Source organism: Daktulosphaira vitifoliae, unplaced genomic scaffold (assembly GCF_025091365.1).
Source record: "Daktulosphaira vitifoliae isolate Bord-2020 unplaced genomic scaffold, ASM2509136v1 Scaffold_3, whole genome shotgun sequence".
Lineage (NCBI taxonomy): Eukaryota > Metazoa > Arthropoda > Insecta > Hemiptera > Phylloxeridae > Daktulosphaira > Daktulosphaira vitifoliae.
Window position 1 is genome coordinate 26512728 of NW_026099574.1, and position 26221 is coordinate 26538948.

A 26221-nucleotide genomic window follows, 5' to 3' on the forward strand; every position below is an offset into this window, starting at 1 on the left:
TATATAAATATTATTGAAATATTCTTGCATATATGATTATTTTATTTAATCGTTCTGAGAAAAATTTATAAAATAATTGTTATTAAAATACACTGCATTATATTTATTATGTTTTGTGCGGTGATGTTTCAAATTTCCTTACTTCTGGTAGTCTACTTTATCTACAGAGACTAATTAATTACCGATCAGTGTTAGTAAAAAAAGGTTAAGTATCAAATTTTGATTTTGGTTTTCACTACAAGATGAGCGTTCTAACTAATGAACGTCATCTGATATGTTTTCGCAAAATTTTACTCAAATCTCTACCTATATTTTAGTTATTATAAAAGCTACACGTTTATTATAATATTACTCTAAAATATTCTCCGATCACTAATAAAAAAAAAATCCATACATTTCATGAAATAATTGTTTTTGAAATAAAAAAATTGTAATTTTTAAACTTTAAGCTGATAGGTAATTATTAAAAGGTAAAGTCTATCAAGCGATATGGCAACACAAAATGTGCCTCATGAAGAATTCATTTTTTGCTGTTTGCCAAGAGTCAAAAATAACGATCCGTAAATGAGCGTATAAAACAACACCCAGAGGAGGACAGCTATTTGCTCGTTAGTAGAGACGATATGAGTATGCGTTGTCGTTGTTACATATTTCCTTAGAACTTTCTTGCACAGAGTGACACACGACCCTTTTTTCAAAATAAAATGACTCCGGCGAGACCATTTCCATGAAATGACTCATTTCTTTCATATGCGTTTTGCACTGTCGATGAAACTACACTGAGTTTCCCCTACGGAACAATTTATCGAAGAAAAGATAGAAATAGTGGAAGTTATCACGAAAACGTTTGATTATGATCTCTCCCCGCCAAAGTTGACATTGAGGTTGTACACATCGAGTTGAGTGACACAATGTCAAATGGTTCACAAAAAGAAAAATAATAATGATACAAAAGTGTATCGAATCTGTCATTTAATTGAATTTGCTGGGAAGACCCCTAAATCTAATCTAATTGTGTCTCGTTGTGTTATTTTTTCCCTATCATTTTTAATAATCATATAACTGATTCTACTAACCCTTCGACTGCGACAACTCGTCGTTATATTTTAAATGTACTAGGTTCGTACGAATGCGTTTTTCCCATCAGGCCACGCGCGTTCCAAAATTAATCAGTTTTGATTTATATCGTGAACGTACTTGAACAAGTTCAAATACACTCTCACGCATCTTAATAAGTCCCCTATACTCGTGTTACTGGTAAATTTTATTAAATTGTGTCACAACCTATATAAATCATTAGACTTTATTAAGCGTACACTCGTGCACTTCTAAATTTTACATTGACTGATAACATTAATTATTGTAACAAAAATTCTATTTTTCATTTCAAAAACAGTGAAAAGAGTAAAAAATTATTATTGAGTACATACTAAGAGTGCATGACAAAAATGTTTATTATTATATCGTTTGAGAGCAACTGTACAATAATAAAAATAAGTCCGTAGCTATTATATGTTTCATGTAAAATTTTGCATTGTAATAACTTTAGAGAACAAGTAATTACGAAAATGACTTTTAAAAGCATTTAGTGAAAATAATTTTAACTCAAATAAAATTTCAAGATAGTTAACTACAAATCTTTACAAAAACAATAAGAAATCTATTTATTTAAAAACAACGTCCATTGAATTTAATGACTATAGTTGACTTTACAATATATATAAGTAAATTGTACTGCGATGTTCGTGAACTTATAGGCTGTTTGACAAGTTCAACATGCCGCCACGACTATAAGTCATATGAACGTAGACCACACACATGCGAATAAACTGTAACACATAAAATATAAAGACTGTTTTTGATAAGATGTATAATTAAAATAAGTGCCCAGTGGCTTTTATTAATTATATGAACACGTGAACACGTCAAAGATCATTTTTTATACGGATATAGATCAATAAATGACTAACATCACATAATTTTCCATTTTCTCATCAAATATAAACTATAAGTTTAGTAAAAAATTGTAATTGTTTCAGCTGGATTGCTTCATCTACTCAATTGAGATGTACAATATTATTTAATGAAAATACATCAAGTTAATAATATAGTGGATAAAAGCTATGGTTAAAATGGACTTGTAAAAACTTTCAACCACTACTTACAAGTACATGATTTTACTTTTATAAATTAAAATTTACTTAATTAATTAGATACTTTGAAAGTACTAATAACAGTAGTTCTTTAAATTAAGACTTTAAAATAATAATTGATTTGTTAACATTTTGAAGGTTACAAATAGAAATTGTTTCGATAAATATTTGTTTCTAAAATGATCATACTTAAAATTTTATTGTTGGAACGTGAGATTTAATATTTTATTAGCTTGATAAAGAAACTCACTTATAGTTTTTTTATTACTTCTAGGTTTAATTTGTTACTACCATTTGTTAATGTACAAATAGATAATCGATTTTACTTTATTTTAAGGTACACACATTTTTGTTTTTATATTTCAACCATTACCGTCAAGAATAAATTAAAATAAATAAAAATTTTATAAAAAAATACTTTGATGAGTTTTCACGCTAAACTGAGTATTTATTTAATTTTTAGCTTTTAATATTAATTTTATTTTAACTTAAATTTGTTTATTTTTGAATAAATACTATTTATACGAGTTGGTGAAATGAAATTTTCATCATTTTAGTGTTTTGATTTTAAGTATAATAAATTAGTAATAAACAAATATTTCAAATTGTACTTTAAAGTATCTATAAAAATTTGACGTAGATGACTAAAAATATTCTACAAGCATTATTTTCATTTAAAAATCAGATAAACCATTCTAATCCAAAGTAATATTTTTAATTTTAACGATTGTTTTAACTTCAATACTAAGTATCAAGAATTTAAATTTTCGTGCTTTGATCTTAAAACATGACGTTTCCCGTAAATATTTTTTTACGTAGAATGATTAAAAAAGAACAAGGTTGTTTAAAAAGACAGGTATTTTAGAATAAAATGTCAGTTTTTTTTAAAATAAGTTAAACATAAAACTTATTTAAAATATAAGTCTCTGAATCTTTATATTTCTATTGTGTTTTTATAAAAAAAAAGTTGATTTTTAATTGGAACTCGACTTTTTTTTTTGAAAGCGCAGGCGTGAGACGTAGTTTTCTTGCCCCATTTGTTGGCTTTTTTTTAACGTTAAATTAATTTTAAGCAGAAAATGTGGACTACAAAGTAAATTTAAACAAATATAAATGTTCAAAATCGTTTTCTGTGACCGCATGAAAAAGATTGACGTTAAGACTTTTAGTTTTCATTTGACAAATAATATTATTAAAAAGTCAATCTTTTTTTATTCTTAGTAATGATCAAATATTAGTTTATTTTGATGAGATAATAAATATACATTTAATCTATATAAGATTCCAGACATTTTCTGACAAATTATAAATCTAAATTATTCATAACAAATCAAATAGACTTTTTTCAATGGATTTGCTCTGAAACCTAATAAAATGAAATTATTATACGTTATGCTATTGAAATAGGTATAAAAAGCTATAGCTCTTGTTAATAAATTATATGGGGTATAAAGACAAATAAAAATACCCTGTAGATTTTATAAATTACAGGGTATTTTATACCCTGTAAAGTTTATAAAGTTTTATAAACGTATATTTGGGGAAGTTTACCATGTAATTTTTTTGTTAACTTATCTAAATTTATTCATAATTTACTATTTAGTAAGTATTATAACATGATTAACAAAAAAATTGTTTTTACGCAGTAGCACAAAGATATATTACATAGAACAGAGATTAGTCGAGAATTTATTTTACCTCAGTACAAAATTATAAGGATTACAATGAGTTCTCATCATAATGATCACAAGGAGTTGCTTAAGAAATAAGACGTTAAATATAAATTAATAAAAAGAAAGACACAAATTTATTCTCGAAACTTTTCACTATTTTAAACACAATAATAAGATATTTACAATATTTTAAATATATTTTTAATCCCACGTACTCCGCTAACTATTTTAGAAGTCGACAAACTTGTTTTATTAAGTATCGTTAACTTATATGAATTATTTAACGGTTAAATGTATGAAATATCACCTTTTTTAATGTGAAGTTCAATATCTTATAATAAATATCAATTTCTTTATCGAATGAAACTCCAATATTGTTACAAACTTTTGAATTAAGTATTGTGGAATTATTGAACAACATTGCGTTGCTTGTTATTCAATGATCTCCCTCACTTACGTTTTTCCTATAAAATATATGAAATATTTTAATACATCTATAAATCTTGCTAACTATTTTATCATGGAACACATGGGTATTATTTATGTACACTAAAACGAAATATTTATATCTAAAATATTATGAGGAGTAATAATAATTTATAAAATTGATTTATTTTGTTAGAAGATTTAAATACTTACACAATTCTACTGTGCAATTATGAGTATCAACAAATGACGCAATATTATTTTATAAACCTACTAACTGTACGTTATGTTTATGATCGTAGACTTTTTCTAAAATTTCAATATGTCGTATAATAAATAATTTTAGATTTGAAAAATAATTATCTCATTGTTCTTTAATAACAGCACCCTAATATGCAGCTAATCGTGTTAATTATTATTTTATATTTACTACAAATAGCTTTTGTCAAAGTTATCTACCGTTCGTGGCTCATATGACATTGTACTCGAATAGTCTTAAAAATTGTATTTCAGTCTTTCACCCTGTGTTATTAAACCACACTTGGTATGAATCCAATGTGATATATAGTAACGGGGAATCTGAAAAAATAATATTTTAAATGTATATAGATTCAACTGGAAACACATAACACAGTAATAATATAATCGTATAGCGGTCGTCCGTCAAAGGTCATTTATAGCCTATCTTATGTATTCGAACGTGTGATAAATGGTCTGATATTTTTAATCCTCTCGATTTTGCTCACCATAGGTGTCCAAACACTGTTGGGGACACTGTTGGAAGAGACACGTGCAGTAAACCAGCAGCACCCTCGATTTCAGGGACTTTTTCTTCATGTGAAAGCATACAATTTTTCCCTGTTGATTCGTGACGCTGCGGGAATCCTTTCCTGCTGAACAGAACACAAATCTCACTTCTTGTCATTTATTATAATAAAGTTTTATGTATTTTAATTCAATTTTTAGCGCTCACATATTATAATAATATGTAGCTAATTTTTTGAATTTATTAAAAAAATATTATTTAAATTAAATTCTATGAAATATTCAGTATGAATGAAAAATTCTTCTTTGGTGTATTATATTTAGATGTTTTCCCATTCAATAATCCTTTGACTTTTTTTAAAAAAAGTTTGTACGTTTAGGAAATTCTATACATAAAAGTATTAATGACGAGTGGTTTCTGAAAGAATCTATTTACATTGCAAATAATTTTATCCGTTTTTTCGATATTATTATTGACTGGGTGTTCAGCATTTGTTATTATGTGATTGTACTTTTACCCTTCTGCAAAGGGACATTGAGTTCCGGTTGTGAACGATTTATCAAAAGAATGTAGCATTATTTATTATATTTTTTTCATTGTGTTTTTGTTGTTGCCTATGTCGAACAATAAGTCATATAGAGTACTCAACCCTTAAGCTTCGTAAAACCTACTTTTCAATTTTTACTAAATATCCTTTGTTAATCTGTCATGGTAAAATTACAACACTTCAAAATTTTTAACATTGATACCTATATTCATTCATTTATAACCGTATTAAAATAATTGAGATTTAATAAATAATTTATCACAATTTTCAATGCATAATTTAAATTTTTTTGAAATAAATATTCATATTTTTTTGTTTTTTAATATTAGATATAGAAATTAAATATTTTGTTATGAAAACTAAAAAAAACTTATTGCATTATTTTTTAAACAGTCCTTTCTGTCCAACTATTTTCTTTTTTCAACCACAATGTGTTAATTATTTTTGTTAAAAAAGCAAAGTAAGTTCTCTCAAGAGTACACAATATGTGTAAACTGAAATAAAATAACAAATTCTTATTCATAGGGGTAAGAGTAAGTGTTGTCAATGTACACAATTATCTGGTTAAAAATACACAGGTACTTTAAAAGTAAATGAAGAAGAAATACAAGTTTCCATTAAGCTAATGGGTTTGCAACAACTACCGTCATTTAAAACATGTGTTATTGTTTAGTACTAAGAAACCTTTTGAATTTAAATTGACACACATTGAAAAGTTTTTAAAAATATATCTTTAAAGAGCATTTAATAATAAAACAACAAAGAAATCTGAAGGGTAAATGAAAGAAATAATATGCTTACAAAAGACATGATTAACGTATTACCGAACTGTTTATTAATAAATACAAAATGAACACATAAGTCGGTGTTTAAAATTTGCTACGATATTAAAATTAAGTGCCATTATAACTAAACTGTTGTAAATCTATGATATCAGCTATTTTAGAGTTATTAATGAAAATAAATTAGAAATATTTATAATAAATTTATATTCAAACAATATTCCTTAAAAATCATATCTATATAAATAAATTAAAAAAATAATCATTATTTGGTTACTGGGTAATGAATTTCTTTACTAACTGAATGAAACATTTATTAAAATAATTCATTATTTTTAAATTGTTCAATTATTTATAAATACCAAAGTATAAGGAAAAAAATATATCTAATGGCAATATTCCTTGTAAAGAATTTGAATCACGTAAGACATAATAAAATGTTATTCAGATAATATTTAAAATATTTTCAAATTTTAAACAATATAACACTTTATAAACTAAATACTTAAATATTAAAATATTAGACTTACAGAAAATGGTTTGAAAACTAAAATGTAATCATTGTTTTTATTTTACTGGAAGTTGATTTTTAAATCTTGACATTTTAATACAGTTAAATATTTTTTATTAATACATCTCATTATTAAATTATTATAACTAATTTAATTTTACAGAATAATTTAGAGAGATAAATAAAAATAATAATAATATTACAATTATTAATTTTATGGAAAAAATTTACATAAAACCTATCGGTTCAAAGATATCTCAATTCATTTTAAATAAACATGATCAGCTGATGTAAAAATCACATTTTAAAGAAAATTGAGTAATGAAAAAATAGTTTTAAAGTTATTTAAAATAACATATAGTTGTCTAACATTATTATTATGTTAACTTAACCTGGGAGCAATTAATCATTTGAAATTTTTTAAATAATACACATTGAGTAACTTTCCATATATAAATAAACAGTATATAGATAATTTAAGTGAAAATGACAAATTACTATATTTTAACTTACATGAGTGGTACGTTAAAGTGTCATTGCCTTTAAAAATTAAATGTCTTCAGAATATCATAATTGATAACCAAGACTCTTGGTTTTTGTATATTCCAATGAAAATATTCTATAATATACTGACTAATGACGTGTTATATACTAAAGATGAGTATGTATTTTTATAATAAATTTATAAAGTAGTATAATGGTATAGTATGAATAACTGAAATTAATTCTTTAATTTTTTATTCGATTTAGAAGTAGTAGTTTTTTGAATTTATAATCAAATGATAATATTTATTGTCTCAATTTATGTTTTTTGAAAATAATGATGCATGAAGACAGGCGATGAGTACAAGGATTGTCAAAAATTGATAAAATAACAGTTAGTTAGAAAATAATATCTACTACATAAATTTATATGCTTTATTAATTAATTTGTAAAATTATGAAAAATTAACAAAAATTGGCGATGTATTCACAGTTCTGTCTAATAAAAAATACATTAGGAACTTGGTTTTTACATATTGTTAAGTAAAACAATTAGATCTGCAATACATTATTTTAGATTGTAATAGTAACTATAATAGATTACAAAAAGGATTTTATATTTCTATAAATATATACACTATATTTTCATATCATTATTTTATTAATAATATTAATTAATAATATTCATGTTTTTTATACTAATGATAAATATTACTTAAACTAGTATTAACTTAATATGTAAAGATGACAATTTATACAATACTTTGTAAAATGGAATAATAAATTTTAAAGAAAAAAATTTAATAAGAAAAATATTAACATTAAGAAGTTATTTCTCTTAAAAAAATATTTTTTACATTCTGAGATAAATTCAGTATTTTGCAGTTTTTTATTTGATTTTTATTATTGAACTACATATTTATGTAAAAAAGTTATAGAAAGAAATAGATAAAACAAAATTATAAGAAGTTAAATCATTTTTAGAATTATAAGATAACATACTAACAAAAAAGTATAAATTATTTTTTCTACAAATTAATTAAAAACAAACTTGAATAAAGTATATTAAATCTTTCAGATATTTTGGGCGAGATTGAATATGTGAAAGAAGGTAAAATATTCGATGGGTTTGAATATGAAAAAAGCGTTCCATTATCTGTTATGGGTAAGTACAATATTATCTTTGTATGTTTTATATTTTCACATAGAACATCACATTATACTCACCTCCAGGAAAAAATAAGGTCAAAACTATAGATCCTCTGTATCAGGATTACGTTGAATGGACAAACCAATGGAAAAATAAATTGGGTTCGTTCGACCAGAAATTCTGCGGGAAGTATATAACTACTGGATTCGACAGCAACTCGGTAAAGAGAGAAAACTTGAAAATCTTGATATTAAAATGTTCTTAACATATTTTTTCTTAGGAAACATTTGCTCCAGTATGGTCAAAACAAGAATTTAAAGAAAGATTAGTGAATGATAATACTGGATTCTCTAAAAATTTAAGGAAGAATATTTCTAACAAGGTCAATACTAGATATCGATGACTTTGGAATTTTTGTTAAAATGATCTATTTCAAATTCATTTTACATAAAAACAATAATTTTAACAATTAATTTAAATTTCAGAATTATACTTCTATAATAATTGAAAAGTAAAGTTAAATTATATTAAACTGTATTAGTATTATTAATCAACTTTTTTCAAATAATTATTTCAATATCCAAATGTAACTTTTATGTCAAGTATAATGACGATTGAAATTTGTATAAATATTTAAAAAAAATGTTATTTTTTATGAACATCTTATATCTTATAAAACAATTAGGATTAAAATTAATTAAAGAAAATTAAATTAGTAGAAATTTAGCTAATCTAAAATTTCAATACGACCTTTTTATATAATTGTCACTCTTAATTACAGGTGTCTGTTTCTTATTTAATATTAAAAAAGTTTCTAAGACTTGAAACTATTTTTAATAGCTTTTTTATTTAATTTTTTTTAATATAAGTGACAAATGGAATGAAACTGAACATATCCCATCACATTTAAGGTATCGGATTACTACGTTGGAAAATTAAAAAAAATAAATAAAAAATAATATTGATATAACACTCGATGTAATTACGCAAAAGGTAATAACTTAAAAATGCATTAAATGTCATTATTTACATTATGTCAAATAAAAAATCCTGTCAAAATGTTTGATCGACTTTTTAATTCATATTTTTTTTAAGTAATAATAAAATAATTGTATAAATTATGAAATTTACAATAAAACTATGTAGAAATATTATGACTGATTTTCTTTTAAATCATGTGAAATCAAATTAATAAATATTAATAAAATTAATTTCAGATGGCAATCAATGACTATAGTACAGAATATTACAAACTGATTAAATATAAAATACTGCCTTATAAAAACAATAGTTAAATAAATTGTATTATGTTTTCGTATATTAAGTACTATTTGTTATAAAGTATTGGACAATCGAAACTTCAACACCATTAATTTTGGTATAGTAAAATCTTTACTAGATCAAAAAAAAATCTGAACAGTCGAAATATAGATGTATTAAGAGTTGTTAAAAAAAACATATTAATAATTATAAGATAAGCTACTTAAAAAATACAACAAAATAATTTATTGTATTACATATTTGAAACAAGTTACTCGAAAATTGATTGTTAAAAGTTGAATTTACTTAATAACTCACAAAATGGTAATAAAACTAAAATTTGAAGTTTTAAAATTAAATGTTTTTTCATGCTTCCATGTTATTTCATTACATTTATAATGTACACAATGTGTTTAAAAAATATCCACTATTTTACATCAGTTTGACAACCGTGTAAAGAAAAAAATATATCTTAAATAAATCAAAGTGTAACGCACGATAATTTTTCGTTTGGGTATAATGCTTAATATATTTGTAAGTTCTTAATAACCTTCAAATAATTTTCATGGAATATTCATATGCAATACAATTACAATTACTCATATAGACAGATGGGTCAAGAGATGTATGTAATTTGTAATAATCACAACATGGTACTCCTAGCATAATTAATTATTTACGTTACGCGGCAGTCGGTTTCTTTAGACATTGTCTTACTTTAGTTTGAATGTAATAATAAAACATAGAACACTCGATTGTAAGTGAAATCTTGTACTCTGCAATTAATAATATTTATTAACTGTATGATTTATATTAGGTTATGCATAGTAGAAGATAAAATTGTGTACTAATTTTTATAAAATGTATAACAGGGCTTAATATAATTAAAAATTCAGTTTTATTATTAACATATAAACAATAAAATCTGTCTAAAATAGAATGCTCAATGTCATAAGATTATTTCCCTTTAGAATAAGTTTTTATATTATTGAGTATTATAAAAATATACTAAATAAAATAAAATACAAATATTTTCTGCTCAGGTTTTAGTATAATAAAGAACCCTCTTAGGATGTATTTGCTGTAATTTGTATTTTTCAAAGTATAGTTAAGGATTTTAGTCCGTTTTTGAATTTGTATTAAATCGAGGTATAAAATAAATCCGACAACCCGTGTATGGGTCAATTGAAATTCATATACAATTTTATTTATTTATTTTATTCTATTCGTTAGATGATTTATTAATTTTTTAAGTAAAACAATTTTATAAATATAATTTTTTTTAAAACAAGTATCAAACAAAGGTCATATCAAAAATATCAACATTGATTCTTCATATCAAAATCATGTGCTACAAATTAACAGATTTGATATGATTAAACATATTTTGCGATTTTTTATTTTTATTTTATTAGTTTCAAATTAAATGATTGAAAGTATTTAAAAAGGGAGGTACCAAAATGAAGTCATTAACTAATGGTAAACTCCAAAGATTTATGTGATGATTTTGGCATCAGTTTTTAATAAAATTCTAAATTGAATCAAAACCATTTATGTTGTAGTAAAAAAGTATTTATTGAAATAAAAAAGAACAGGAAAAAAAATCTCACATATTTTATAGATTTTACTTTAGTGGTTCATCCAGTGGCGGTGTCGGTGTAAGTCATGGAAGAGTCCCACGATTGGCTTGTTTCGATTACGATTACATTAAAAAAAACGTGACTTTATTTTTGTCATAAAATACAATATAATGTCTCGTTCTCCTCTTGTGTGTACATTGTTTCACTCCGCCACGTAAAACAATATGAATACGCTGGTCGTTGAAGTGGTTCTAGTGCGGATTTCCTACACTAGCACATAAAACAATACTATGCGTGTGTATGTGCATGTATACATACATAACTTCATCGTCGTTGCTTGGAACTTGGAAGAGTTATGGACGATACCAAGTCTCCGGTCCAAGTGGTTTCTGATCAACGATCACGGTGGCGATGTTTCAGGGCAAGTAGCGGTTTATATATCATTATCACCGTCGTAGAGGTTCCAGATAACCTTTAGTAGGTTTGTCGGATGGGGCTAGAATAGGAAAAGCGTTGATGTGTCAATACAATAATACAAGCTTTGTATCCGAGCAAACAGTGGATGAGCACGATTCTTAGGATGTGCATCACGACGGCGGGTGCTAACAAAAGGTGTCGGATAATGCCGCGTAAAGCACTGAAGACGATTGAAACGGGTTTGCAGTAGATTTTACCAAGATGTAATGTTGACTATTGTTATTTTACCACTGTTGCTTATCTCCGTTAATAGAAACATCCGGAAGTTTGTTTGCATACATATTATACTACACCATAGCAAGGTGCAAATAAAAGGGTAAAGATCGACTGTGAAAGTGAAAACAGCATGTGTGAAAGCTTAAGATAACATCTAACAGACTCATGAGATTTAAGTAATGATTTATACTAAATTAAGCTCCTTAACGTCACACTATAATATTGTGATTCCGAGTGGTTCACTAATAATACCAAATCTATTCTTGGCGAAAATTAAACATACATTAATTTTTATGTCATTGCATAAGAGTATAAATATCTTATCAAAGTACTAACATAAATAACACAGGTTAGTCCGTATTATACTCGTCTTCTTTAATTTTTAAATATTAGTTGATATAATATAATTTTACGTTAAGATAGTCATTAAATCTGCCATCATCAAACGCATAACGAAAAACATTTTACAGCTCATAATTCTAACGTTTAAAATTTTAAAATAAAACTTTTACATTTTGTCATAGTTACAATTTTAAATGAGTAAGTCTAAAATCATGAAATTAATACTGTTTCAATTCTTATTATATAAATGAATACTGTTTCGAATTTAATGTAAACATGGGCTTAACAATTTTAAAACACAAGGATGAAATATGTTTTACATAAATAATTAGGAAAACTTCTAAAACAATTATGAGTAAAGAAATTTACTTTTTGGAAACCAATATACTGGTTGTTTTTATTTTATGATCTTAAATGTCTGTCTGTTATTGAACAGCAAAAATATTTTTCATNTGTCTGTTATTGAACAGCAAAAATATTTTTCATAGCGTTCATCGATCACGTTTTCGTGCACATAAAATTGCAAGGCATCGATATGGAACAATCGACTTAAACTATTGTCCCAAGAGTATACCAAAGAACAAGACAAATACGATAAAAATTTGTAAATCAAAATGTCATAAACCGGCAATGATGAACGTCACACGATAAAATTTATTTATTTTTTTTATTACACAATATTGCATNGAACAAGACAAATACGATAAAAATTTGTAAATCAAAATGTCATAAACCGGCAATGATGAACGTCACACGATAAAATTTATTTTTTTTTTTATTACACAATATTACGTTCTGATACTTAGTTTGAAGTATAAAAGTGACATGTAATATTATTTTTTTGGAAAAATCAATAATTATACTTCAACAGCGACAGTTCATCGTTTTTTATTTTATAATTTTTTTTAAATAAGACTATTTGAATGTTGAAATTACAAAACATAAAATTTTTAAAAATACAGCGAAATGTTTTTTTTTAATTTTTTTTTATTGCTGAAATATAATATAAAAAAAAATGCATAGAACAAAAATAGTGAGTAAAAAATGATTTTTTTTTTTGCATCAATATTAAATGAAAATTTATTTATTTGGATAGTAAAATAATTGATCTTTTACAGACACTTTTAACTGCTAATTTATCACCAAATATGTATATATATTTGTAGAAAGACTTTTGTAAATTTTGAGTGTCTTGTATTAAATTTTTAGGCCTTTTAAGTACAATCAGCAAATTACCCCAGTTCAAAATACCAGAATTATACAGTGAAATTATTCTGAAAACATTGATGACATTATAGTCATCATTATGGCATTACCCATTCGCCTCTAATGTCTTAGGGTATTAAAGTAATGTTCTTCATCTTAAATTTAAATTCTTAACAACTATAAATAAAAAATTATAATAGTAAGTTAGGAAAAAAAAATACTGAAAAACTTACGGAAAACATTTGCGTAACTTAAGAAGTTGTGGGCGTTTTTTATGCAATACACAATTTATTGTTAACATAAATTTGAATTTTTACTAACTGTAACGTTTAGTAATTTTCAAATCATTGATAAATTATGTCGATGAAAAAAACAATCAATAAGATGAAGATAAAAAGAAAATAGCAAAGTTTTCTTATTTCATAAGTTTAGTATTGACACACTACTAATAGAAGTTAGTCTTTAAAAATTTGATGAGTCTTTTTTACAAAATAATAAATCGAATCGAAATTTCATTTATGATGATTGTAAAATATTAATTTGTAGTATTTTGTTGCATTAAAAATTTTATGAAAAATACTATTAATAACCAAACCATTATTCTGTACCTCAAATCAATTAAAAATAATTTATTATGATATAGGGCAGTAAAAGACTTACCTATTACAACCTGACCTTCTTATGAAATACTGAACACGCCACTGCAGAATTTACCTTGATCTCTTTTAATTGATACGAATCTACTACATCAATTTATTTAAACTAGAACAAATAGATGATTTTCGATGAGGAAATATAGTTTAAAAACTAAAAGACTTAATTACCATATTTAGTTAAACGGTATTACGTGTTTTAAGTGTATCTGCTGTCAGTGCTTATTTATATGGCCTCGAGAATGTAACTGATACTGATTACCAATATGGTCACACTTCAAATAGCACGTATCATGAAATCTTGAGTCATATATTACTCTATATATTATGTAACATGATATCATATACACTGTAGTGACTGCAGACATATATACTGTGGATTACACAAATATAAATACACGATTACACATTGTCTATAAAGTTTGTAATAAATACATTTCGACGATACACATAAAATTGCAAACCCAAGGAAATCAATAATTTAAATGTTTTGTAAATGAATATTATCTTGTATTAGCTAATGCATTAACTAAACATGTGTTGGACTAAGTTTTATATTTACCTTAGATAATATACGTTTTTTAATTTTCTCAAAACGTTTTTGTTAGATTATTGTTATTTTCAATTTTGTTTAGAAACCCAACACATCAAAAGATTCTTAGAAAAACAATATTATTTTGGTCAAAATAATAAAAATTTGAACAATAGAATTAAATATTCTTTGTGTTTTAATTACTATAACTAAAAAAATAATCAACTTAACGTCTATTTCACATAATCATGTCTAATTAACTCACTGCGGCGGTGTTCACTATTCTCATTTAAACGATCGTCTTTCTTTTTTTCCTCTTAGTATATTATTTGTGTTGTTATCAATAAAAATATACCACTTGTCGCCTCTAGGTGCATTCAAACATGATTTTCATCGCCCATCAAAGGGTGTTATTATTATTTTAGCCGTATTTTAATTTAATACGTGAACTAATTTCATAAATACTTACATGAATGTCACGTTATGAATATTAATTACATTTATTTTAAACGGCGTTGCAGATCTAGTTCACCCACAGTACTGCATTACGTTAAGTATATATTATACTTAATAATTAATTAACTTATATATTAACGATATCATATTTCACTATCGACCATTAAAGATATCAATACGAAAATAGTACGTGGTCGCGTATATGTGTTTAATCTCCAATTGAAAACTTTATTGATAAATAATACACACATTTCCGTGATCAATAGTTATATTTTTTAACCACGTCAATTTGATTACATTATATTTTAACTTGTTGCTTTGCATGTATTGTATTATTTTAAATTTCGGGAGAGAAGAAAATGTATAAAGTGAAAACTATGGAAGTTTGGATAACACTGCGCTGTACTATGGGGACGCTCCTGAATTAAAGGGTATCCATTTTTTTTCGTCGTTTATTACACTTGTGTAGACACGTGACTAATTGACGAAAAACATCATACTCCAATCGATAAAAATTATTGCAAGTAAAAAATGATTGCCTCGGTCGATCGTGCTGTTATCGTCGGACCCTCTAATGGAGTGCGTTGCTAATGTTGTACTATTATACACGTTTATACATGTGCAACGTCCAGGAATTCCTGTATGCTCGTACTTCCGGAGGACACGCGTTGTATTTTTTACGTAGAGCGTGCTGCAGTTCTGAATAAACGCATACGAGTACACATTATTATGTTCGAGTATTATTATGAACGCGTTGAGAAAAAACTGCATGTTTTCAGTTTTAGCCATGGGGCGAAGACCAGAAGTCGGGCGTCTAATTTTATTCAAATATCGCGCACATTCCTATTAGAAGGCTGTTAAACACGTTCCGAGTGTAAATCATACAGTTGGGTCAATATTTTCCATCCAAGCTCACTGTACGAGTTATTTAAAGGAGTACTATTTTGGTAATTACACGGTATAACGTAAATGACTATCGGTACAGAATCGGAAGTAAACCCTTTCAGACGGTCTAAAGGATATGTTAAGGTAAACTTCAAAGTGGTAAATTTAGCAGAACGACGTGAACGAATGGATAGTCAATGTTGGAGAATACAGAGTTAGGTTTCACAGTGTACAGAGCTTTGTAGACACACGATCCTAATGACCAAGTTCAACTGACCCGAACTTAATAAATTCCGCATCATCGTTATCATCACAATTAATTTTGGTCTGCTGTTGTCAGAGTACTTCTTCAAAGGCTTAAGTAGTTCAGTGAAATAATAATATTTGCATCGTATAAATAGATCTTTCTACGTTTTAAAATAAACTAAACGCGTTTAATATTTTTAATGTAAAACTATATCCAGCATGGCTTGTTATTAATTAAATAACAGTGATTATATTGTTTTATTCATTTTTATTTAAATATTTATTTAAAACTATAAAATATTAACATTTTTATTTTAAATTTTACATTCCTTTTATTCACTTTATAAAATATAAGAAGATTAGTGCATCAATAATTATTTTTAATTTAAATTGTTTTTCAGGTCATGAAAAATAAATTGTATTTTTTTTTTTTTTTTTGGTATTTACAAATTTTTTTACTTCACGTGTTCTAATAAAAAACAATTTTGAAAACTTTCGACCAATATTCCTTAAGAGTAAACATAGTGTATAAGAAAATTAAGGTATTCACTTGTTTTAATGGGTAGTATGCTAAGAATATCATTTTTCATAGAAAATATTAAAACGAAATTCTATGTTTTTGGACAGTACTTAGTTTAAGTCTTATTGATTTCAAACGAAATCACCGGTAAAGTATATTTAAGTTACTAAAATAGAATTACTTCAAGAAGACGCTAAATAAAGCACAAAAACATATTCTAATTTTAATTGCACTAGAACAGAACGACGCGTAGAACAAAATAAACATGAATATTAGTTAAAAACAAGTTAGAGGTCTTAAGATGTCTCGTCTCATAAAACCATTAAAACCAAATGGTGTTGCAAAACACTAATTTAAATTAAAAAGTTTTATATTCTACAAATGCTAAGCTTTAATAAATTTGTTTCTCTTTTCTATTTACTCAAACACATTATTTTTTCCCAATGGTTGACTGAATTTTAATTTGTACCTTGCATTAATACATACTCATATATTATTGAATAAAGAAAAAATGTATAAATATTTATATAAGTTTATGATTTAATTCCTTTGGTTGGAGGTGATATAATTATAATGGTTCATATGTTAATATGAAACTGAAGGATTATAAAGAATGTCAAAAGCTGTTAGCATGCAATATATAAATATTTTAATTAATCGTTTGTGGTCGAACGTATTCATTGCTCTAGCCGACGTCTGCATGTCTGTAGGTATACGGAATACTCTCATCACGCGATTGTCTCACACCAGTTGTCGACACGTTTGAGTCGCTTTTTCTATTCCGCATAACCCGACCGACGAAGACACAAGACATCCCGGGGCGAAATTATTCCACACAATCCATAGATATTAAGTATTTTCAATTGTATATACCACCATGAGTTATGCATTCACGTATACATATACACATACATCTATTCTATGCTTCCATGACACACGTTTGGTCACCTATATGTGACACTTTTTATGCGAATAAGAAATAGGAATACGGCAAAGACACAAACACACAAAGAAATTTAAAATAATCATGCTAAAAAAAAAGTTGTTGGTATTTGTGGTGCGTTTGCGTTATAGTTTTATGTGAGTTGGTTAACAATAGAACGCGAAATGTGCCGTTTCTCACCTGCGTCAAACGTTTTTCACGACCAACGACGGCGGCGAAGATCCGCACAAGATTTATGCTTCTCACTGACCAGCGATAGCCGCCACACCACTCGCCACAGATTGGCAAAGACATTTTTTTACTCTACACATTTATATGTATACTGAACCAGCAAGCATTCGTTTCCAAATTACAAAAACCACGTAAAAAAAAAAATGTCAAAATAAAAACCTGCCGACAGGATATTTATTTAAATAACAGTCTACAAAAACAATCGATATTTTATGTATTCAACGTTTGGTAATAGCGAACTTTTAAAAAAACCGAAAAATTCCATTGTGGGTTATTTTTTATAGTGTAATAAATTAATTAATTCCTGGAAATCATCTTTGTACAAATTTTAATGGGAATAAATATTTACACTAATCGATACCTATTTCAATGTTGTGTATACAATTTATAAATTAATAATCAAGTTCAGATGAAATCTATAAAAAAATTTGTATATTTTGTGTATTAACAAAGCGATTTAAATATAATTATTAACGCATATCGTTTGTCGAATGTAATATATGATATATCACTCTTATATCTTGTTTTATTTTAGTTAAAATTAATAATTTATGCAGAATACATAAAAGTACGAGTAAGTTAAATTAATTTTTTTTACTACAATTTTATTGGGATGAAAATCGCTGAATGAATCCATAAACATCGAAAAATTAATAAACTCTGAATTATTGTTCAACACAATTTTTTAGAATTGTAATTTTCAAAAAAAAATAATATGTCACCGTTCAAAGTAATTATAATATGAATTGATTAATGTTAATGTTCTAAATAACAAATTACAAATCATACATCGGTTTTGTAAGCTTGTAGTAAATAACTGATTAGTCATTGTAATTGAAAAGTTAGCACCCTAATAAATTGCAATCGACAAGGTCAAATATATAAACAACTGAGATCCTTTTCCTATCATAGGTCAGTTTGGGTTAAATGGTAAAACCGTGTCAGTAATCAATCGAAAGTCTCATTACACATTTTGCAAATTATCTGTCGACTGCCATCAATTATATTATCCATCTAGTTTAAATTACAGCATTCTCTTTAAATTTCTCTAAGTTTATGGTTCATAAAAACTGGACGGTAGCATTTATTTTAATGTTTACAACTTCCAGGCTTAATTTACAGTAATGCAAAGTAATATATAAATAAATACAAAATGTTGCGGCAAAAAATTACCGTGTTCAGATAAGTGTTCTAACATTTAGAATTATTACTAAAACAACGAGTATCATAAAAGATAAACATTAAAATATGTTCTCTTAACAGTACTTAACCCTAATATACTTAATGGCGTAACAGATAATGAAACACCTTGTTTTGACTAATTATCTCTAAAAACAAATTTTATCACCAAACATTTTGCCAAAATTTATAAAAACAGTTTAACAAAGAAAATATATTTTAAAGTATACGATTATCCAAAACATTATAATATCAAATCTAAGATTAAATTATTGTGTACATGTAATAATAATATTCTTAAGTCATCCTGAAAATGTCTAAAGAAGTGTTGCCAAAAAACAATGTAATATTGTTTTTCAACGAAATCTTGACGAATATTTTTTTCTTTTTCCATTTTTAATAGTAACTGTGGAGTCATTTGAATTTCATTCAAACGCAACGATCTGCCTTCGGGTGTGATTTAAAGAAATAAATATATTATAATGGGATCCATTTTTATCTTTTGAATATCTCGTCGGTCTCTTTTACAATATTTTCGTTTAAGTGATAGTATGACTATGGTAGTGTTAAAAAATAATGCAAAACAATATTTTGAAACCATAAAAACTACTGTTATCTTAATACTTTGGTATAAGTACATTATAATGTGCTATAAAATTCTTCTCATTTTTATAAATTACGATTCCATATAACAACTTTGTACCCTGAATATTTAAAAAAAATATTAATATAGGATAAATGGTAAAATGATAAGTAAAAAAATATAGTTTGAAAATATAAGTAATTTTTTTAGTTTACAGATTTTTTTATAAATGTATAATGGTAATATAAAAAAATGACAATCATTTCCTTGTCTTTAATGTTATATTATTAAGGTTCCCTTAACAAAAAAACTAATCAAATTTCAATTCAAATTTTAAGTACTTATAACAATTTGATATTTAACCATGTCACAGCGAATTAAATAATTTGGATGTCAAGACTGAATAATATGTTTAAAGTTATCAAGTACAGAAAAACAGTAAGGAAAAAAACTGTACCCAATATCTTTGAAATTTAATTAATTATTTTACCTATTATTTTTTAATATTATCTCCACATTTTTTCATTTGTACAACAATCTTATATATATATATATATATATATGATTATAATATTCAACATTTATTCTTTCATTAAATTAGTGTTTCAGTTAATGTCGAAACTGTTATTTTATAATAATTATTATTTAAAAATGAATAAAATATGTAAATCCTATTAAAATATTTTTATATATTTATTTATCTAACCATATATTCCCACTTCTGTGGTCTTAGGTGTTTCACAACTTATTTGATTCGAAAATAAAATAATTGTTTTCATATGACTGTGTGATGCAAGGCGTGGTATCGATTTTGGTTTTAATTCTCGTGCGTACTATTCCCAGTTGTTTCCTAATAATATATTCCTGTCAATCATAGTAGACGCCAAAAAAGGCGCTATATAATCTGTGTACGTTTCAATTAAGACTGTAGGTTTTTACTTAATGGAAATTCGAATACTATGTTCCAAAAATTATATTGAAAAAATAATGAAACTATAAGTAAGCTCTGCATAAGAATATTAATGGTACCCTATGATCGTATGAGACTTAATTATTAGTTAATGCAAGTTTTAACGGTAAATATGGTGAATTGACTATGATGCTTTCACTGACTTAGTATAATTTCGGTACAAGGATGACATTTGAATTTGTCATAGTTCAATAATATTTATTTTATTTTTAATTTAAACCAGTGCTACTAATTTGTTTTAAAACATTATTCGTTATTCTTATAAACATTAACATTATTAATGCATAACAATATAATTTTTCAAATCGATATATTTTGGATTTTAGAGATAACGATATTAAAAAACATGAATTTTTAATACTTTTTTTAATTGGTGAAAATGATTCAACTTTTTTTTTAAACTTCAAAGTGCAAACTACCAATAGCTTTCGTTTTAAACGTTCAGTTAATGTACCAATAAATATATAATATAAAACAATTAAGTACCACTTTTATTAATTTTTAGTTAAATCATTATTTATAAGTTAAGTATACATATACGATTAAAAATGTTTGTTCAAGAGGAAGGTATATCTCGCAATAGTGACAAATAATATAAAAATACATAAAAAAAAAAATTAATTATGATAAAAAAACGATTAAACATCGATATTAGTATCAAACTTTTGTCCCGATATCGATATTGTTTTAAAATATAAATATTTTCACCTAACACTAAATAATATATACAAGGTGTTCAAAAATTAAGGAAACAGGTCAATTGTTACTAACAATGAAAACAATAGAAACCCGTTTACTTACATAATTAACTCCTATACAGTGTGTTCAGTAAGTAAGGGAACTGGTAAATTGTTACAAACAATGAGAACAATAGAAACCCGTTTCGTTACTTACTAAACACTTTATACAGGGTGTTCATATATTAATAATTAGTCACTCTTACAGTGTTAGAGCGTGTAGTGCCATTATTTCCATCATCTTTTTACGGAGGATAATATTGGATTTTAAATGAAAAAATGGTGTTAATACATGAAGAATAAAAATGAATATATTTCCAATCAATTTTAATAGGGCTAAAAAAAAAAAATAAAAATAGGAAATATTCTTCAATTGGAAATGCAATAAATAATTGCACATGTGACAGTCTTACAGTTGCCATAATACGGTTCAGTAGAATCCGTTCGTACACAATAAATTGTCTCCTGCAGTATGTAGGCAGGTATGATATTCATAACGATAATCTATAACACACGATTTCCATAATTATTCAGCCCGAACGCATTACACCGCTGTAAACAGATTACGACAATAGTAATAATCAGAGTAATAACAATAATAATTCGTTGTTGTCCGGCCAAACGTATTTGTATTCGTCGGCGACCTGTAAACGGCAATATTTTTACGAGAGAGATGTACCACATATAATATATGCATATAATCACACGGTACGTCATGTGTACTTCTAATGCGTGTATTTATATTTCAGTCCCTGTGTGCTTAGTGGAATTAGCTTTTGTCACGACCCACTGACATATCGGATTACTACGCTGTATTGAAAAAAAACGGAATAGTATGGATACTGCCCCGGCATTGGGAGCACATAGTGTGGACTCGGGGCATTCGCATACAGTGTGTAATCCTGTAAACGACTGATTGTGACTATAGTCCGACCATACTTAGAACTTATGGAAATTCTGTATACATCACGATTGTTGTGGGGGCGTGTGTTATTATCATTATTACAGCTACGAACCATTATAAAACACAGATATGAAAGGAAAACGCCGAAGATGAAATGATTCTGTCAGACTCGCACTGTTTTGTTTTCAGTAGTTTTATTGGAGGGGGTCTCTTCTTGCTACGAGGTACAGCGGCTAGTACATCGTACCCCTTATGTTTTATGGTCCCCGGAGGCCAAATTAAATCGGTCGCACATATACACACACCAACACATTACTCGGTCTTAATGATATTGGTCACGCATGACCGACACACACAATTTCTTTTCGTTTTGTCCACGTACCGCTTGTGCATTACTTTTTCAAGAGATACGATGTCATTTTTGTATGAATTATTGTACTAGGTAAATATGATCAAAGTATGTCATCAGATGGTAGATGAGAAAAATCATAACAATTGATAATTTGGTAGATCTAAATCAAATTTTATAGCTTCATATTTTAAATGTTCGATATATATATATATATATATGTATAGAAAATTTAAGAATATAACACTAAAAAATTCTCGATTACTTTAATTGATGTTTTACTAACAAGTTGTAAGTTAAATTTCTACAGAAATTAGAAACAGTGCATTTTGACAACGTCAGAATACAAGAGTAAAAATACGAAAAAATTAATTTTTAAGTTTCCTATTACATTTCAAATTATATTTTCTACGTGTTCAAAAATTATGTTCTTCAATAAAATTGTTTTACTTATACAAATATTATGATATTTTAGTAACTTCATAAATAATTAAATTGAATAATATGTCAAGTATATGAAACATTTCATAAGTCAAAATAATATGAGTGTAACATAATATTTTTGATTATTTTGTATTTTACTATCGTTTAAAAACATAAAATATGTATTTATTTTACACAAAATCTTTGTATTGGGTATAAGTGTCTATTAATTTTTAAAAAAAGTTTTAATGCAGCGTACTCTTCAATGAACACTATAATTTTATTTACCTGATTTAAACTAATCACTGAAATTTTAATTCTAATAATTGATGTAAAACAAAAGAAGATAAACCAATTCTAAGTGATTTAGCAGCTTTAAGTAAGTAAATTGTATTCACACTAATGATGTTTAACATAGTAATTCAGGATGAAATTTATCTTCAATAAAAACAATTTGTTAATTGGTGTAACGTGTGTCATCCAAAACTATGTTGATTTCAAAGTTTTACACTTAATATACTATCATGGTAAACTTTCAACATTGAAATTCATTTAACCTGTGCGCATTAATGTGTCTATCAAACCTGAAACTAATCGTCATATGAAACCTACTGTGTAACCCTAAAATAATGTACGTGGTGTAATTTATTAACTATTTATTTCTACTGCGTTTTGAAATGTAATTATGCAGCCACGCTGCTGAATAGTGAAAAATGTTTTTGTCTTGTGGTACATTAAACCCTACAGAGATCATGAATATTCGAATTACTCGTAAAATTTTAATGTGATGATATTTTTTAAAGTACATATTATAGTACCTGTACGCGGTAAAGAACAACGCGCGGTCGACGTTGTATAATCAGTTAGTAGTGTTAGGTAGCTATTATGTAGATGAATCATCAAATTTGAATCCTGAGAGATATTATGCACCCATATAATATAATATACTTAATAATGATGTCCTGTACTTCTTTATACAGACCATATCTAATTAAAACAATAAAATATTAATTTTACTTTGCGGTAAGATACCCATATAATGAACAAGTAAAGTAACGTCTAGTCGGCGATAAAATATGAATATGATATTTTTCATCATTATTGAGTTAAGTAAAGTTTTATACCAGAGACCAAAGTCCTAAGCTAAATAATTCTGAATATTTTAAAATATAAATATTACAACGTGTTTAAAAAAATTTAAGTGTGGTAATAAATGGGTTAAAATAATAGCTATTATTTAATATGAATATATATTATATAATCAAATAAATAAATAAATAAATACTCAGTTGTATAAATTATATAATACATCCAAAAATTTTATTAGTAAATTATTTTATCTTTATTAGATAGGTTAATAATTAATTATTTTTGGTATCGATAAGATAGATAATTGGTATAACTTGTGAACATTTCTAAATGAAAATAATACAAATAAGCAAATAAATATGGTTACTACATTTTTCATTAAAAGTATCTCGTCATTCAATATTAAACTCATAATGTCTAAGTATATAATTAGTGCATTTCATAAAAATGTATTCCAACGCAAAATAAGGCGTAACAAAGATTTATTTTTAAAATACAGTTCTTTAATTTGAGTCAAAAGTTATAAATCAAGGAGTGAGTAGAATTCTTTTTAATAAATTTAATACTTAAAAAAAAAAATTACAATTTCATGTATAATGCTATTATAAATTGGACTAAAAAAATATTAAAACAAATTTTATCTAATTAAACTTTGTAATAATTTTGTTTATAAAGAATATAGTCTCGATCTCAGAGAAAATACAGACATCATTAAAATTCGTAAAATAATTTATTAATATCATTTAAATAAATTAACTTTACAAAAAAAATATCTATAAAATATTTTAACAAGCCTATAAAAACACTAAAAACATATTTTATTGAGTTATTAATTAGTGCTTGTCTGGTGGTTAAATGAATAATTATAATAAACCTAATGAATATAATTATCAAGTACAATTAATAACAAAATAAAAACATTGATCGATGTGAAACTTTAAAATGAATTAGGGTGTGGTTTATATATAGTAGTTCATTGGATAGTTCAGCGGCTGTTGCTAGAGTGACAATACAATACCTTCAATTAATAATTATAGTCATTATATGTACTTGAAGTATAGTAGGTATTCACGTTATGTGATAAAAAGATAAATGCATTATCATTTCGAAATACCGATGAGTTCCTAACACACGTTTATATGATCAATTACGTTATCTCGACTCTGGTATCAAAAAAGGCACGAGCCGAGGAATTCGAAATAACCATCGGTGTAGTCTTTAGATGATAGAAGATGTTTATAATTATACAGAGAAATTTTCCTCAAAGCCGCCCCAAAATGAGAAGCTTTATTCTTCAAAGTTTTCTCATTATTTTCTTCTGCAATCTATGTTGACTGAATAACATACAAAATATTATACATTTTTCTGAAGTATAACAGAATATGAATCGTTTTTTAAAACTGCAGAAAATGTATTGATTTTCTTGTCATTTACACAAATCGCTGAAAACATAAGTAATCAGAAATCTAAAATTCGATTTATTTATGGTACCTATCAATATTATACAAACCACTTCAGAAAAAGTATTCAGAGTATGATATAATATAAAGTTTAAAAAGTACATCGATAATTATTTTATATCTGTATTATAAAAGAAAAAAGTTCCAATATTATGTCACTATAAATGTTACCTAAAAAAAATTTGGTAAATCAATAGTTATTTCTGTTTAAACTTTTATATAAATTATTAAAAATTGATTCCCAGTACTTAGAACATTTTCTGAGTACTTAGAAATTTTTAAAGTAAATAAACAGTTTGTTTAATCATTATATATATAGCTTGTACAATGAACATTTATGGATGAATCTATTCAAAGAGATTGTAATGATTTTGTGAAATAAATAAGAAACAATTCATAATTAATGCCTTTATTTTAGTATTTTTTTTTTTTTGGCGGGGGAACTATAAAGTTTTGAAAAAAAAAATTTATTTTAAATGTGATGATGAA

At 25.9% G+C, this 26221-nt stretch overlaps 1 protein-coding gene and 1 long non-coding RNA gene across 7 annotated transcripts in view; both read right to left on the reverse strand.

Annotated features, from left to right (window-relative positions):
- The window catches only part of LOC126900197 (uncharacterized), a 359021-nt gene that overhangs the window by 143719 nt on the left and 189081 nt on the right, over window positions 1-26221 (reverse strand). The gene's annotated exons all lie outside the window — the stretch shown is intronic.
- On the reverse strand, window positions 1511-14540 carry LOC126900200 (uncharacterized). 6 transcript variants are annotated; one of them, XR_007702811.1, is made up of 6 exons: window positions 14397-14540; window positions 14233-14334; window positions 4999-5142; window positions 4466-4831; window positions 4134-4290; window positions 1511-1829 (listed from the first exon to the last, which is right to left on the reverse strand). It is a non-coding gene; the product is annotated as an uncharacterized LOC126900200 (long non-coding RNA). The 6 variants fall into 6 exon arrangements; XR_007702812.1 differs by having other exon boundaries at window positions 4712-4831; window positions 14233-14540; XR_007702813.1 differs by having other exon boundaries at window positions 4683-4831; window positions 14233-14540.